The 17,510-nt window shown below is 46.4% G+C and overlaps 1 long non-coding RNA gene across 1 annotated transcript in view; it reads left to right on the top strand.

Annotated features, from left to right (window-relative positions):
• Positions 1–336: 336 nt before the first annotated feature.
• Positions 337–17,510, top strand: part of LOC123346797 — a 31,132-nt gene continuing 13,958 nt past the window's right edge. The window contains exon 1 of the long non-coding RNA XR_006573019.1: positions 337–586. This is a non-coding gene — a long non-coding RNA (uncharacterized LOC123346797). The remainder of the gene's footprint in view (positions 587–17,510) is intronic.

Raw genomic sequence — 17,510 nt, 5'->3', positions numbered from 1 at the left:
CAACTGCGCAGGAGAGCATGAAACCTGAAGTTATATCAGGGAGGGCTTCCTGGGCCCTGACTGGAGGAACACTGTGAACTCTGATTGGCCACCAGGGCTTCCTGTTTAAACCCAAAGAGAGGCACAGGAAGTTGTCTGCATAACTGGGCTCTACCTGGCTGCTACATTGAACTCTGCCCTGTTGGCTAACTCCTGAACCCTGCTTCTGTGGCTGGTTCCTGCTTTTCTGACCTGTTCCTGATCTTTGCCCTGGTCTTCAAATGTGGCTCTTACCATTGGCTTGACTCCCAACTCCAACTCCTGTTCCAGCCACCAGACCCAGCTACCTACATCTTGGCCCTGACAGCAGCAGTGAAAGATGATGAAGAAAAAACACAGAAGTGGAAGTAAGGCCAGGTACTGCTCTCCCCACAGGGTCTGGAGGTGAACCTGCCTGAATGCACTGGGACTTTGCTGCCCTCTGACAACGAACTGTGAGTGGGATGCAGCGAAGGGAAGGGATAAAATGGTGTGCTAAAGGTTCCTTGGACATTCACGCTGGCAAGTGGACAAACTGAGATGAAGGACACTGTGAAGATGCTTTGGGGTAGGTGTTTTATTTATTATTTACACACTGTTGATTAATTGTTGTGTTTTCCCAAATTAACACTGTGTCCCCTCTTCCATAATACAAGTTGTCTTTGTTGTATACACAGACTCAGTGCATCTGAGTGAGAAGTATTGCCTATTAAGGGTGCTCTGGGGTTTTTTAGTTTTCCCAGGTTTGTTTTGTAATTTTAGGAGGAGCCCCTAGATGCTGAACCCAGCCTTTGTGGCTGCTGGCAACACCTGGCAGAAGGGTTACGCTGGGTAAGAGAAGCACAGGGGATGAGTAGTCAGACCAAAAAATCAAAACCCCCAAAACTTTACCATGAGAGTTCACCCCAGATTGAAACGAACATAAAACCTGCTCCCATTGCATGTGAATTACAGCCAGGGCCGGCTTAGGCACCAGTGCTCCAAGCATGTGCTTGGGGCGGCGCTTTCCAAGGGACGGCCCACCGGCTCCTTTTTTTTTTTGGCTTGGGGCGCAAAAAGCTGGGAGCCGGCCCTGAGCGGAGGTGAGCTGTGGTGGTGGGGGGCATGGGGAGGGCCGCAGGAAGTAACCTGGGGGAGGGGGCAGAGGAACCGCTCCCCCCCCCGCAGCTCATCTCCATTCCACTGCCGCCTGCTCCCCCGAGCGTGCCGCCGCTCCGCTTCTCCCCCTCCCTCCCAGACTTGTGATCTAGGACCTCTTTGAATTGGTCTCTTCTTTGTGAAAGCTCTGTACAAGGGCCAATTAACCAGATGGACTCAGATAGTTAGGAAGAGCAGGGTAAGCTCTCATGTGCTCTCCCCTTCCCTCAAGGGAGTCTGCTCTCTAGGAAGTTTAGCACAATTTAAAAAGAGGGTTAGCCCTTTAAGAAAACAAACACCTACTAGCTCTCTTGCTTGCTGAGGGTGTCTATGGAGATCAATACTGCGGTGGCCCTGGTTCTGCAAGAACTATCCTTGATTCTTTTTTGGCAGCTTGTGCAAAGTTCGGCTCCTCCTCCTCTGGACTTTGGCCGTCCTCCTCCCTTCCTGGAACTATTTGCAGATCTTGGCAAGTTAAGGCTTTCTTTCACAGAGCTCACATTCTAACTTTGCCTGCTTTGTGCAGGAGGTCAGACTAGATGATCATAACGGTCCCTTCTGACCTTAAAGTCTATGAGTCTCACTTTCCTTCTCCTCTGTCTCCCCTCTCCTGCCTCCCTTCCCCCTGTGCATCCTGGGAAATGTAGTTCCTGGACCCAAAGCTGCAGGAACCACAAGGGGACAAACTTACAAACACAAAGTGGAGTAGGTCTCTGCACCTAGCTATAAATAATACAAATCAGGGTGTGTTTCAAGATTTGTCGTATATGGTTTGAGTGTGGCTACCCCTTATATTTATAGGGGTAAATTTGCATGCAAAGGGTAATATGGATGATCTGTGTAATTATAGGCCTGTCGGCCTGACCTGGGTTCTGGGCAAAATAATGGAACGGCTGATGCACTGCTCAAACAATTAAAGGAGGGTAATACAATCTCAATCAACATGAGCATATAGAAAATAAGATCTTGTCAAACTAACTTGATATCATGTTTTGAGGTTACAAATTTGGTTGATCAAAGTAAGAATGTTGATGAATATACTTAGGCTTCTGTAAGACACTTGGTTAGGTACCGAATGACATTTTGTTTAAGAAACTAGAGTGATATAAAATCAACATGGCACACATTAAATGGATTAAAAACTGGCTGACATATCAAAATGTAAATGTAAATGAGGAATCATCATTGAGTGGGCTTGTCTAGTGGGATCCCAGAAGGATTGGTTCTTGGACCTACATTTTTTTAATATATTTAACAGTGACCTGGAAGAAAACAGAAATCATCACTGATAATGTTTGCAGATGACACAAATATTGGAGGAGTGGTAAATAAGAGAGGAAAGGTAATTGATATAGAGCAAACTGGATTACTTGGTAAACTGGGCACAAACAATGTGCATTTCATGACCAAATGAAAGATCACACATTTAGGGACAAACAATGCAGCCCATACTTTCAGGATGGAGGATTCTAGCCTAGGAAGCCGTGACTCTGAAAAAGACTTGGGAGTCATGGTGGATAATGCACTGGGAGCTCAATTTCAGCTTAACTCTCTGACTAAAAGGATCCAGGCAATTCTTGTAGGCATAAGATGGGGAATATCAAGTAGGAGAAAGGTGGTTATTTTTATCTCTGCTTTAGGCACTAGTGCAACTGCTATTAGAATTCTGTGTACAGTTCTGGTGTCAACAGTTCAAGAAGGATGTTGAAAAATTAGAGAAGTTTCAGAGAAGAGCTATGAGAGTGATAAAAGGATTGGAAATCATGCCTTTGTGTTCCTGGATTCTCTTGCTATAAGCTATTTAGTTTATCAAAGAGAAGGTTAAAGGGTGACTTGATCACAGTCTCTAAATACCTACATCGGGAACATAAATTTGATAATAGAGGACTCTTCAGTCCTTCAGATTAATCTACAACACAATCCAGTGACTGGAAGTGGAGACTAGCTAAATTTAGGCTAGAAATAAAGTGCACATTTTTAACAGTGAGTAATTAACCATTCAATTAACCATTGAAACAATTTACCAAGAAGTTGTGGTGGATTCTCCATCACTGGCAATTTTTAAATCAAGATTGGATATTTTTCTAAAAGATATGCTCTAGTTCAACCACAGCTATTGGACCTGAAGGAGAAATTAATTCAGGGAAGTCCTATGGCCTGTGTTACGTTAACAGGAGTGTCATATGTAAGGCATGGGAGGTAACTGAGGCACTGGCAAGGCCTCAACTGGAGTACTGTGTCTCATTTTGGGTGCCATACTTTAAGAAAGAGGTGGCCAAATTGGAGAGAATCCAGAGGAGAGCAACGATACTGAGAAAAGGTTTAGAAAACCTGACCTCTGAGGAAAGGTTAAAAAAAAACTGGGCATGTTTAGTTTTGAGAAAAGAAGACTGAGCGGGGGACCTGATAAAAGTCTTCAAATATGTCAAGGACTGTTATAAAGAGCATAGTGATCAATTGTTCTCTATGTCCACTGATGGTAGGTGTAACGGGTCGGACTCACCCCTGCAGCGCCTCCTGCTGGTGACTCTGGGAATTAGCTCTGTTTCCAGCACTGGAGCGCCCTCTGCAGGCTGGTGATCCACCTGTCTTCTGGCCCCCGTGTCCCTCCCTGGACCCGGTGCCCTTTTACATGGGGTGCTGCCCCCTAGCAGTAACCCCTTTCTCTCTGGGTCTCCCCTTCTGTCTCAGGGAACCCTCACCCTCTGTCCCCACCTTGCCTCAGTATTTGGCTACTGCCAGTCATTGTCTAGCCCCACACTCTGGGGGCAGACTGCAGTATCAGCCTACTCATCACTGGCAAGGAGGGTTTGGACCTGCTGCCCTGGGCTGCCCTCTGCAACCCCCAGTACCTGTTGGCCCACTGCTAGGCCGGAGCCTGGGGCTTTCTAGGCTGGAGCTCCCCAGCTCCTCAGCCTTTTCCCCAGCCCTGCTTCACCCTAGGTATTTTGTCTCAGCTCCTAAGCAGCCAGGCCCATCTCTCTCTGAAGGCAGAGAGAGATGTGTCTGGCTCCTGGCTTCCCTGCCTTCTTATAAGGCCCTGTTCCTCAGTTTGGGGCGTGGCCCCCAGCTGCAGCCACTTCCCCAATCAGCCCAGCCTTGAGAGCAGCCGCTCTCAAGCCCTGCCAGGCCACTTTTAAACCCCTTCAGGGAAGGAGCAGGGTCCACCCTGCTACAGTAGGACAAGAAATAATTGAGTTAATCTGCAGCAAGGGAAATTAAGGTTATATATTAGGAAACATTTTCTAACTGTAAGGATAGTTAAGTACTGAAATAGGCTTCCAAGGGAGATTGTGGAATCCCTGTCACATCACTGGAGTTTTTAAAAAACAGGTTAGACAAACATTGGTCAGGAATGACTTAGGTATACTTGGTCCTGCCTCAGCATAGGGTGCTGGATTAGATGACCTCTTGAGGTCCCTCCCCGGCCTACATTTTTAAGATCAGGAGATCAGACAAGACAGCTAATCCCTATGCAACTCTGAAAATCTAATGCTGAGTGCAGAATCTTTCACACACTGCTGGTAAATGTGTGACGGATAAGCAAATATGAAAAAAGGAGCAAATCCTGATTTTAATTAGCACAGCTCATTCTGCTCAAGTACGAGATGGAGTCAGTTCTGGTGGTGTCTGCTGGATGAGGCAAGTGCCAATTCTGCTGAACTTTGGTATGTGCCCTATAAAAAGAGTAAAATTCTGTTACCCTTTGAAAAGCATCAGAGGAATTTTAACCCTCATTCCTTTTTTAAAAACATGCTCAAATATCTACAGCTGCGTGTGAGCTATCGCTGAGCACACATTGGCTAAAATGTTTGCAGGTAGCGTCACCTGTATTATCAATACCTAACTTGTTGCTTTGTACAGAGCTTTGAGAAGCTGTGGCTAGGGAAGGCACTATATTAAAATCCTAACTTTTTTGCAGTCATGACCCCTAGCTCTCTAATCTGCTATTAACAGCATCTTAATTAACTGAGAAGGAACATTCCCGACAATGCAATTTTCTGATTAAGAGCTAGACATGGCACCATAGATTTGGCAGCCAATGTGAGTGCCTAGGGATGGTTTACAATTCCAGTTGTCAGTTAATAAACTTATTGCTCCAACGAGTCTCATTGGCTACCCCATACAGACATTAATTCTGGCAACCAGTCAATGCCCAATACTTCTAGTTTCCTTGATCCAACATACAGAGATAAGGGATGATGTTCTTGTCTGATGCTACTGGGAGGAGAAGGTGACTGTTTATTACATTAGTGGAGGATGGATGTAGAAATCTTAGTGTTTACAAATTTTTTCCATGCGTTAGAATCATAGAATATCAGGGTTGGAAGGGACCTCAGGAGGTCATCTAGTCCAACCCCCTGCTCAAAGCAGGAACAATTCCCAACTAAATCATCCCAGCCAGGGCTTTGTCAAGCCTGACCATAAAAACCTCTAAGGAAGGAGATTCTACCACCTCCCTAGGTAACCCATTCTAGTGCTTCACCACCCTCCTAGTGAAAAAGTTTTTCCTAATATCCAACCTAAACCTCCCCCACTGCAACTTGAGACCATTATTCCTTGTTCTGTCATCTGCTACCACTCAGACCTGTCTAGATCCATCCTCTTTGGAACCCCCTTTCAGGTAGTTGAAAGCAGCTATCAAATCCCCCCTCATTCTTCTCTTCTGCAGACTAAACAATCCCAGTTCTCTCAACCTCTCCTCATAAGTCATGTGTTCCAGCCCCCTAATCATTTTTGTTGCCCTCTGTGGGACTCTTTCCAATTTCTCCACATCCTTCTTGTAGTGTGGGGCCCAAAACTGGACACAGTACTCCAGATGAGGCCTCACCAATGTCGAATAGAGGGGAATGATCATGTCCCTCGATCTGCTGGCAATGCCCCTACTTATACAGCCCAAAATGCTGTTAGCCTTCTTGGCAACAAGGGCACACTGTTGACTCATATCCAGCTTCTCGTCCACTGTAACCCCTAGGTTCTTTTCTGCAGAACTGCTTCCTAGCCATTTGGTCCCTAGTCTGTAAGAGTGAATGGGATTCTTCCATCCTAAGTGCAGGACTCCGCACTTGTCCTTGTTGAACCTCATCAGGTTTCTTATGGCCCAATCTTCTAATTTGTCTAGGTCCCTCTGTATCCTATCCCTACCCTCCAGCATGTCTACCACTCCTCCCAGTTTAGTGACATCTGCAAACTTGCTGAGAGTGCAGTCCACGCCATCCTCCAGATCATTAATGACTGGCTTTAAAGCAGCTTTTCTTGGTCTTCACCAGATAAGACCCTGCATGCCCAGTCAATTGCAGTTTCTGTTGGACCTTGCATCCTGCATGTGATAGTTTTCCTGCTATCCTCTCAGAATCCACTCTCTGAGTTTAGTTTATGGCTCTGTACAGTCAATCATATCCTTGACGTGGTGCAGGACATTTAGTCTCTGTATTGCCCATGCGCTCCAGCACGTTCACCATATTACTAGAACTGCACTTTTTTGTTTAATTGATTTTTCTGAATGCTTTGAACCCTGTGAATCCAGTGCTTGTCAAAGGCACTAAAATGACAGTCCTAGAGCACGGAGGCTTCTAGTTACTAACAAGACAATACAAACAATGAGGAGTCCTTGCGGCACCTTAGAGACTAACAAATTAACGTGGGCATAAGCTTTCGTGGGCTAGAACCCACTTCATCAGATGCATGAAGTGAAAAATACAGGAGCAGGTATAAATACATGAAAGGATGGGGATTGCTTTACCAAGTGTGAGGTCAATCTAACGAGATAAATCAATTAACAGCAGGATACCAAGGGAGGAAATAACTTCTGAAGTGGTAAGAGAGTGGCTCATTACAGACAGTTGACAAGAAGGTGTGAGTAACAGTAGGGAGAAATTAGTACAGTATTGGGAAATTAAGTTTAGGTTTTGTAATCACCCAACCACTCCCAGTCTTTATTCAGGCCTAATCTGATGGTATCCAGTTTGCAAATTAATTCCAGTTCTGCAGTTTCACGTTGGAGTCTGTTTTTGAAGTTTTTTTTGTTGAAGAATTGCCACTTTTAGGTCTGTTATTGAGTGACCAGACAGGTTAAAGTGTTCTCCCACTGGTTTTTGAATGTTATGATTCCTGATGTCGGATTTGTGTCCATTTATTCTTTTGCGTAGAGACTGTCCGGTTTGGCCAATGTACAGTCTAATGAAGAACTTGGAAGAATGAACATGTATTGCTACCTTTAATAGCTTCTCCAAAAACCTGCACGTAGCACCGATCCAACACTCATATCAAAAGCTACATTCTTAGATGTTTTAGAGTAGGGGTGTAAATTGAAACCCCAGCCTCTCTGTCACTTGCTGGAATCAATTACTAGCTATTTGGTTCAGTGATGTATAGTCTACACCTCAGGCAATTCTCCCTAAGCCAGCATATAGATGTAGGTGGCAGCATTTTAAAAATGTACTTGAAAACATATAGGTGGTACCTACTTGAAAATATTAATAGAGTCGTTAATAGGGAGAATCTGACACATGGTCTGGATCTTATAGACTGGGCTTCTATAAATGACCTGTATCTTTTGCATTACACTAAACTGCCAGCCACCTTTTTCTCTGCATGGTGGAAGCAGGGCTGTTCTTCTGACCTCAGCTGAGTAACCTCAACCAAGGGGGCCAACCGTTATCAACCTCCTGCATTGTTCTCGGAAAATTCCCACACTGCGCCCCCCCACCCCGCCATTCTTACTCAGCTCAGAGTAACTGTTTCCCAATAATACCACTCTCCCTAGATTATGGTAATTATAGAAGATCAGACTGGAAAAAGGTGTCAGAGTAGATAAATTGCATAATTATAGTGTGAATACCACATAATACATCTGGAGAACATGCTTACACTCACTTCTCAAAAGCAATCTTCAAAGCAGCCACTGAATCCATCCCATGTGGATACCAAGGCCTGGTCTACACTGGGATGTGTGTGTGTGTGTGTGTGTGTGTGTGTGAATATAAGATATGCAAATTTAGCTACGGGAATAGCGTAGCTGAAGTCGATGTATCTTATTTCGACTTACCTCCCATCCTCACAGTGCGGGACCGACGGCTGCGGCTCCCCCCATTGACTCCGCTACCACTGCTCGCCCTGGTGGAGTTCCGGAGTCGGCAGGAGCACATTCGGGGATCGATATATCGCATCTCGTCTTATCGATCGCTACCCGCCAATCCGGCGGGTAGTCTGGATGTACCCCAAAAGACTTACATACCCTGCTTAGATGAGGAATGTGTCAGTGACCAGAACGTGGACAGTTGTGCCTCATAGTCAGAGCAGGAGTCAGGCACAATAGTCTGAGAGAAGTTGGTTACCAGAAATCTTAGCTCAGGGTCAGAACTGAGTCACGTACCAGAGCCAAGGGTCATAGCTAGAGTCAAGAGCCAGGAGTCTGAGCCCAGCATCAGAACCGAAGTCAGAGGCCAGAGCCAAGGATCAGTGCCAAAGACAAAGGTCAGAAATTGGAGCCAAGTGTCAGAACACAGTTACGTGGGATGAGGCAAGACTGGTCCAAGGCAGGAGCAGGACTGGAACAAATCAGGTGCTGTCGCAGCCCTGGAGGAATGCTTTGAGTCACCATTGAGCTGCTGCTGGGCTTAAGAGCCAGTCTGCTGACTTCCAGCCAGGCAGATGGCATAGCCAATCCGGTAGCCTACTACAGGGCAGCTGACTGACAATATGAACCAAGATATGGCAGCCATCACAGGCGACTGCAAAAAGGGGCGACTTAAACCCAGGGTGTCAAAGACAGTGTCGTCATGTTTTCCTCTCAATCGCGCGAACGCTTCATGAGAACTCATCATCTTCTTGAATAGAGAATGACTGGTGCATGACCCAAAGCCAGTATATCTAGGAGTAACTCAGGCTCATACACTTACCTATAAGGACAACCTGACAAAAGTAGCTCACAAGATTAAGAGCAGAAATGGCCTCTTAAAGGAGCCCACAGACTCTACTTGGGGAGCTGATGTGCAAACACTGCACAGCTTGGTGCTAGCTCTCTGTTCATCTCATACTGGTCTATCAGAAGGACTTTCCAGACTCTGTACTGCTGACCCCAAAGCTATTGAATGGCTAAAATGTGCATGTTGTCTGTCTAAGCCCTTTTGCCTTCTTTTTTTCACTTGTTTTATCTCCCTACTTTCAAAATACAGAATGTAATCTTTTCCCGGCTTTATTATACCACATGTGCACTCACTGGTAATAGGGATGTGCTTATGGCCACAGTTGTGTTGCTTAATATTCTGTTACATTACACACTCAAGATAACGTGTGCATATAAGCACCGTACATTAAAAACAATTAAATGCAGCATCAGTGCTACTAGAGAGACCACAATTCAGCAAATCATTTATGCACATGTTTAAGTAATTTGCTGAGTTGGGGCCATAGTAAGTTACATTATATAAGTAGCTTGTTTGCACAGCTCCTGTCAGAATGGGATTTAAATACTGCTGTGTCACTCCTTTGGGATAAGTAATGTCTTGTGATATTATTTCTGAAGGAGATCTTGGAATTAGTACTAACCCTAATTTAATAATATACAAAGTATTAGCCCTAAGCCCCTCACAAGAAATCTCTCTGCAGCTTTTTGCTTAGAACATTCAGGGCTCAGGCTTCTCTCTCTCTCTCCCCCTCTTTTTGCCCAATGCTGTTCTTTTAGGCTGTTTTTTCCCCCCTACTACAGTGTGGAAGCCATGTATTTGGGTTGTTACTACTTCACGCCAGGGGGTGTGGCAGCACCCCTAGTTCCGGCACCAATGTCTTGAATGGTTTGTTTTGTTTTTAATTAACCAAATTATGCTCTGTACACATTGGGGAGATGTGACATTCACTGAACGTGGATTTGAAAACAGGTTTGGGAAAAGCTTTCCTGGAACAATCTTCCTCCCTCCCACCCTTGCCTTTTTCTTTGCACTGTAAACAAGGCATACATTCAGTAGGTGCTAGACTCATTTGCATGGTTACTCTCATGCCATGTAAGCCATGGTGTCTTATATTTTATTTTCTGAGGGAAATTTTTCTTATGCCAAACTTGCAATACTTTGAGGGAGTGGTGGGGTGGGATTCTTACTTTATTTACTGGTGGCAGTGTTTACTTACACCCAAGTGCACTTACTGTGTTTGTTCTCATTTTCTCTGATGGTCTCTCTGCTTTAGGAGATTATGGACATATTTTTGGAGGAAAGAAATGAGATTGTTCAATTAAAAACTATACAGGTTACATTGCTGGGTCCTCCTCAAAACTAAAACCTGCAATTAGTAAAGTCCATTGGTCTAGTGAACACAGCATTCTCTTGTTTTTGCACAGTCCCTTTTATCCCTCTTAACAATGGTGAGAACATAAGAATAGCTGTACTGGGTCAGACCAATGGGCCATCTAGCCCAGTATCCTGTCTTCCAACAGTGACCAATGCCAGGTGCTTCAGAGGGAATGAATAGAACAGGTATCATCAAGTGATCCATCCCCTGTTGCCCATTCCCAGCTTCTGGCAAACAGAGGCTAGGGACACCATCTCTGTCCATCCTGGCTAATAGCCATTGATGTACCCACCCTACATGACCTTATCTAGTTCTTTTTTGAACCCTGTTATAGTCTTCGCCTTCACAACATCTTCTGGCAAGGAGTTCCACAGGTTGACTCTGTGTTGTGTGAAGAAATACTTCCTTTTATTTGTTTTAAACCTGCTGCCTATTAATTTCATTTGGTGACCCCTATTTCTTGTATTAGGAAGAGGGGTAAATAACGCTTCCTTATTTACTTTCTCCACACCAGTCAGGATTTTATAGACCTCCATCATATCTCCCCGTTTAGTCATCTCTTTTCCAAGCTGAAAAGTCCCAGTCATATTAATCTCTCCTCATATGGAAGCTGTTTCATACCCTAGTCATTTTTGTTGCCCTTTTCTGTACCTTTTCGAATTCTGATTTATCTTTTTTGAGATGGGGCGATCACATCAGCTTTGAACTTAATTACCTTGAGTTATTTTTTATCATCTGCAAATTTTGCCACCTTACTGTTCACCCTTGTTTCCAGATCATTTATGGATATCTTGAATATCACAGGTCACAGTACAGATTCTTGGGGAACCCTGCTATTTACCTCTTTCCATTGTGAAAACTGACTGTTTATTCCTACCCTTTGTTTCCTATCTTTTAACCAGTTACTGATCCAGAAGAAGTCCTTCCCTCTTATCCCATGATTACTTACTTTGATTAAGAGCCTTTGGTGAGTGACCTCATCAAAGGCTTTCTGGAAGTCCAAGTATACAACATCCACTGAATTATTCTTGTTCACATACTTGTTGACTGTCTAAAAGAATTTTAATAGATTGATGAGGCATGATTTCCATTTACAAAAGCCATGTTGACTCTTATCCAACACATTGTGTTAATCTATGTGTCTGATAAATCTGTTCTTTACTAGTTTGAGCCAGTTTTGAAATTAGGTTTACTGGCTTATAACTGCCGGGACCACCTCTGGAGCCTTTTTAAAAGTTGGTGTGACATGTGTAGGGCATATGGATCTTGAAAGGTGTGTTGTAGGGAGTACTGATCATCATGGCAGTGGAGATGTGTCTGCAGGTTTTGCATCTGGTGTTATGGCAGTGGCTGGTTTCACTTTGAGTTGATGTGTCCTGCTCTGTGATGATGAGCTGGTGGGGGGTGTAGTTTGCAGGCCAGAAGAGGGGCTTTGTTTTCAGGATGTGATTGTGTAATGATTGAGTATTGTAACTGCTTAATGGTACCCCAGAAGGGTTCCAGTGTGGGATGTTAGGAGACAAGTAGGAGTATGCTTTCAGAGGGTTTTTCCATCCCTGTATTGAAGCAGGTTCTCTTGAGGTATTTAAGTCGCCTGTTCCATGATGTGATCTACTTCTCTAGTGGAGTGTTCTTGTTTGGTGAAGGCAGTTTTAAGTGTATTAAGGTATGTATCCCGGACTTTATCCTCAGAGCATATTCTGTAGTATCTGAGTGCCTAGCTGTAGACAACAGATTTGTTGGTGTGTTTGGAATGTTTACAGGATCTGCGAAGGTAAGTGAGGTGATCTGTGGGTTTCTTATTTATAGTTGTCTGCAGGGTTCCATTGTTGAAGCTGATCTTGCTGTCCAGGAAGTTGATGTTGGCGTGGTAGTGTTAATTTTTATTTAATTAACTTCCTAATTTTTGTGTAGTTCCCCTTTTGAAGTTAAATGCTACTGTCGTGAGTTTCTTTGGCATTTGTCCTCTTACAAGTATGTTAAATTTAATTACATTATGGTCACTATTACTGAGCGGTTCAGCCATATTCACCTCTTGGACCAGATCCTGTATTCCACTTAGTACTAAATCAAGAATTGCCTCTCCCTTTGTGGGTTCCAGGACAAGCTGCGCCAAGAAGCAATCATTTCTGGTGTCTAGAAATTTTATCTCTGTGTCCTGTCCTGAGGGGATATATTCAACATGAGGATAGTTGAAATCTCCCATTATTATTGGGTTTTCTGTTTGTGTAGTCTCTCTAATCTCCCTGAGCATTTAATAATCACTGTCACCATCCTGGTCAGTAGTATATTCCCACTGCTATATGCTTATTGTTTAAGCACTGAATTTCTGGTACCATTTGATTCATTCAAGATTTTTACTTTATTTGACTCCGGGCTTGGCTACACTTGAGAGTTACAGTGCTGGTGGTGGCTTTACAGCGCTGCAACTCACTCCCCGTCCACACTGGCAAGGCACATACTGCGCTATATCTCCCTGGCTACAGCGCTGGTTGTACTCCACCTCGATGAGAGGAATAAAGAGAACAACGCTGCTCTTGCAGCGCTGGGGTGCCAGTGTAAACAGTGATTAATCTTACTACGCTGTAACTGACCTCCAGAACCTTCCCATAATGCTTTTAAGTAAAGATAACACTCTTTGTTTTGTTGTAATGCCTCTCTTTGTTTTGTTGTGAACTCAAGACTCCCGGAGCTGCTTATCTAAAAAACAAATACAGCTACTGTTTGCTCGAGCAGAGGCAGGCAGGGGGATGAATGTCCACAGCTAGTGTTTGCTTCAGGAGATAAACAGCGTGGCGGGCGGGGGGGGCATTTCGGAGCAGCTGCTTATCTGGTCTGTGAGGAAAAAACCAAAGAAGGCTATTTGCATTTAGTGAATGAGAGAGGGGTGGGGGAAGGGGTCGGAACTTGCAAGGAAGGGAGCTGACACAGTGTCAGCTCCAAAAATCCACTCTCTCTGTCTCCCCCACGCTCCCTGTCACACTCTACCCCTCCCCCCTCTTTTGAAAAGCACGTTGCAGCCACTTGAACGCTGGGATAGCTGCCCATAATGCACCACTCCCAACACCGCTGCAAATGCTGCAAATGTGGCCACACTGTAGTGCTGGTAGCTGTCAGTGTGGCCACACTGCAGCGCTTTCCCTACACAGCTGTACGAAGACAGCTTTAACTCCCAGCACTGTACAGCTGCGAGGGCTTGGCTACACTGGAGAGTTGCAGCGCTGGTGGTGGCTTTACAGCGCTGCAACTCACTCACTGTCCACACTTGCAAGGCATATACAGCGCTGTATGTCCCTGGCTACAGCGCTGGTTGTACTCCACCTTGACGAGAAGAATAAAGACTATAGCACTGCTGATGCCGTGCTGCTCCACCAGTGTGGCCACCAAAAGCACTGTTATTGGCCTCCAGAGGTATTAGGAGGTATCCCAGAATGCCTGTTCAGCCACTCTGCTCATCAGGGCAGTAGAGTTCGAACTGGCCTCAGGTGACCCGCCCTTTAAATGCCCCGGGAATTTTAAAAATCCCCTTCCTGTTTGCTCAGCCAGGTGTGGAGTGCAATCAGTGAGTCTTTCCAGGTGACCATGCCTCCACGCGGTAAACGATCCCCAGCATGGAGCAATGGCGAGTTGCTGGACCTCATCAGTGTTGGGGGGAGGAAGCTGTGCAGTCCCAGCTGCACTCCAGCCGTAGGAATTACGATACCTATGGGCAGATATCAAGGGCCATGATGGAAAGGGGCCATGACCAGGATGCACAGGGTTAAAGTGAAGGAGCTGCGGAGTGCCTACTGCAAAGCCCGCTAGGGAAACCGCCGCTCCTGTGCTGCCTCCACGATCTGCTGTTTTTACAAAGAGCTGGACGCAATAACTTGGGGGTGACTCCACCTCCACTCCAAGGACCATGATGGACACTTCAGAGCAGGGGGAGGAGGAGGAGGAAAGCGAGAGTGAGGGTACTGGGGTGGGGGGAGACACCCCGAAGTCCCTGGAGGCATGCAGCCAGGAGCTCTTCTCAAGCCAGGAGGAAGGTAGCCAGTCGCAGCAGCCGGTACTTGGTGGAGGACAAATAGAGGAGCGGGTTCCCGGTAAGCGGCTTTTATTTTCAGGATGGAAATTTTTTGGGAGAGGAGGGAGGGTTAGGGCTGCATGCATGCATGCCTAGATGCGGAACAGTGCATTGATGTGGTCTATCACGTCGTGGTAATCGGCCTTGGTAATCTCTTCAAAAGTTTCAGCCAGAGCGTGGGCAATGCGCTTGCGCAAGTTTATTGGGAGAACCACTGTGGTCCTTGTCCCAGTCAGGCTAACGCGTCTGCGCCACTGTGCCGCGAGGGGTGGGGGGACAATTGCAAGACACAGGCAAGCTACATAGGGGCGAGGGCGGAATCCGCACTGCTGTAGAAGACCCTCCCGCTCTTCCCAGGTGACCTGCAGCAGCGAGATATCTTCCAGGATCAACTCCTGTGGAAAATGTTGGGAGAGAGTTCAGTGTAGGTTTCTCCTGCAGCTGTTTGCTTTCCCCAACTCACAGAAACCGCAGTAAAGCCCTGAACCAATCATTCCCCCTTACTCACCATTTCGTGCTCCCGTGGGTTATGTGCGCTTTCTTTGGGATGGGAAAATTATGCTATTGTGAAGACTGTTAATGTGCCCTTCTTAACTGCGGGGGGAAAACTCTGTCTGGTATAAACAATGCTGCCTCTGTTAAGTGTTGCATTTTGCCTTTACAAATGCAACCTTGAGACCTCGGCTGCCCATGTTATCACCGGCTGAGAGACTACAAACCCTCCGGAAGAAGCCGCGAAAAAGCAAAGAAGACATGCTGCAAGAAGTGATGCAGCAACTCTCACAGAGAATCAAAAAGCGCAGGACTGGAGGGAAAGGGAAAGCAGGATCCACAAGAAAAACGCAGCGCACAGGAAGAAAAGCACGAAGCGGCTGCTAAGCATCTGGGAGCGCCAAGCGGACTCTATCCAGGCGCTCGTAGCCATGCAGGCGGAGCACTACCGCGCTGCCCCCCCCCGTCCCAAAGCTCTTTCCCTTGTGCCCCCATGTCAGCTCAAAACCCCTTTCCCAGCATCCGGGTTCTTACCACCACCAGCTGCCCCCAACACCTGTACGTTCACCAACCAGCGCTGAGAACTACAACCCTTACCCTCTGCACTCAACCCCCATCACCATACAGTATAGGCATCCTGAAGTGCAGCAGTCATTGCACAGCACTCCAGACAGGACATATTCAAACCTGTGATTGTACAGTTCCCCACCCCACCCCCTTGCCCTTTCAGATTCCCAAAAAGTTGTATGTCTGTCAATAAAGTAATTTTCTTTTCAATAAATGAATTCTTGGCTTTGAAAACAGTCTTTATTATTGCAGAAAGTTAAAGATACCTTAGCCCAGGAAAGAAACAGGTACTGCAAATCAGCTTAGGAAACACAGATTCCTACTAACGTTGTAACCACTGCACTTCACTCCCGTGCAAGGCAACAAACATTACTGTTGGTTTTCAGCCTCAAATTCCTTCCTCAAGGCATCCCTAATCCTTGTAGCCCTGAGCTGGGCCTCTCTAGTAGCCCTGCTCTCTGGCTGTGCAAATTCAGCCTCCAGGCGTTGAACCTCAGAGGTCCATGCGTGACTGAATCTTTCACCTTTCCCTTCACAAATATTATGGAGGGTACAGCACGCGGATATAATCGCAGGGATGCTGCTTTCCCCCAAGTCTAGCTTCCCATACAGAGATCGCCAGCGCCCCTTTAAACGGCCAAAAGCACACTCCACAGTCATTCAGCACCGGCTCAGCCTGTAGTTGAACCGGTCCTTGCTCCTGTCAAGCTTCCCTGTATATGGTTTCATGAGCCAAGGCATTAACGGGTAAGCGGGGTCTCCAAGGATCACAATGAGCATTTAGATGTCTCTTAATGTGATCTTCCGGTCTGGGAAAAAAGTCCTGGCCTGCAGCTTCCTGAACAGGCCAGTGTTCCGAAAGCTGCGTGCATCATACACCTTTCCAGGCCAGCCTGTGTTAATGTCAATGAAACGCCCACGGTGAGTCACAAGCACCTGGAGAACCATAGAGAAATACCCCTTCTGATTAACGTACTCGGATGCTAGGTGGGGTGGTGCCAGAATAGGAATATGTGTCCCATCTATCGCCCCTCCACAGTTAGGGAAACCCATTTGTGCAAAGCCATCCACAATGTCCTGCACGTTCCCCAGAGTCACGGTTCTTCTTAGCAGGATGCGATTAATGGCCCTGCAAACTTGCATCAACACGATTCCAATGGTTGACTTTCCCACTCCAAACTGGTTCCCGACCGATCGGTAGCTGTCTGGAGTTGCCAGCTTCCAGACTGCAGTAGCCACCTGCTTCTCCACCGGCAGGGCAGCTCTCAATCTCGTGTCCTTGCGCCACAGGGTCGGGGCGAGCTCCTCACACAGTCCTATGAAAGTGGCTTTTCTCATCCGAAAGTTCTGCAGCCACTGCTCGTCATCCCAGACTTGCATGACGATGTGATCCCACCACTCAGTGCTTGTTTCCCGAGCCCAAAAGCGGCGTTCCACGGTGCTGAGCATTTCCATGAATGCCAGAAGCAATTTAGTGTCATATGTGTCAGGCGACTCGCTATCATCGTCGGACTCCTCATCACTTTGGATCTTAAGGAATAGCTCAACTGCCAAACGTGATGTGCTGGCGAGACTCGTCAGCATATTCCTCAGCAGTTCGGGCTCCATTTCCTGCAGACCGAAACGGAACACAGAATCGCGCTGCACAGAAACCGTTGAAAGATGCAAGATGGAGCCAAATGTGGACGGAAAAACAGGGATTGCTGGGATGTGAAGCGATGCATCACAGGGCATTGGGACAGGAAGCAGAATGACCCGCCCCCTTCCCACAACCCACGGCGCCAGAATGGGAAGAGGTGCTCTGTGGGATAGCAGCGCATAATGTACCACTCCCAACACCGCTGCAAATGCTGCAAATGTGGCCACACTGCAGTGCTGGTAGCTGTCAGTGTGGCCACATTCCAGCGCTTTCCCTACACAGCTGTACGAAGACAGCTTTAACTCC

This window comes from Mauremys mutica, chromosome 1 (assembly GCF_020497125.1).
Source record: "Mauremys mutica isolate MM-2020 ecotype Southern chromosome 1, ASM2049712v1, whole genome shotgun sequence".
Classification (NCBI taxonomy): Eukaryota; Metazoa; Chordata; order Testudines; family Geoemydidae; genus Mauremys; species Mauremys mutica.
Note: the sequence above shows the minus strand (reverse complement) of the source record. Positions and strands in the feature narration are given on the sequence as shown.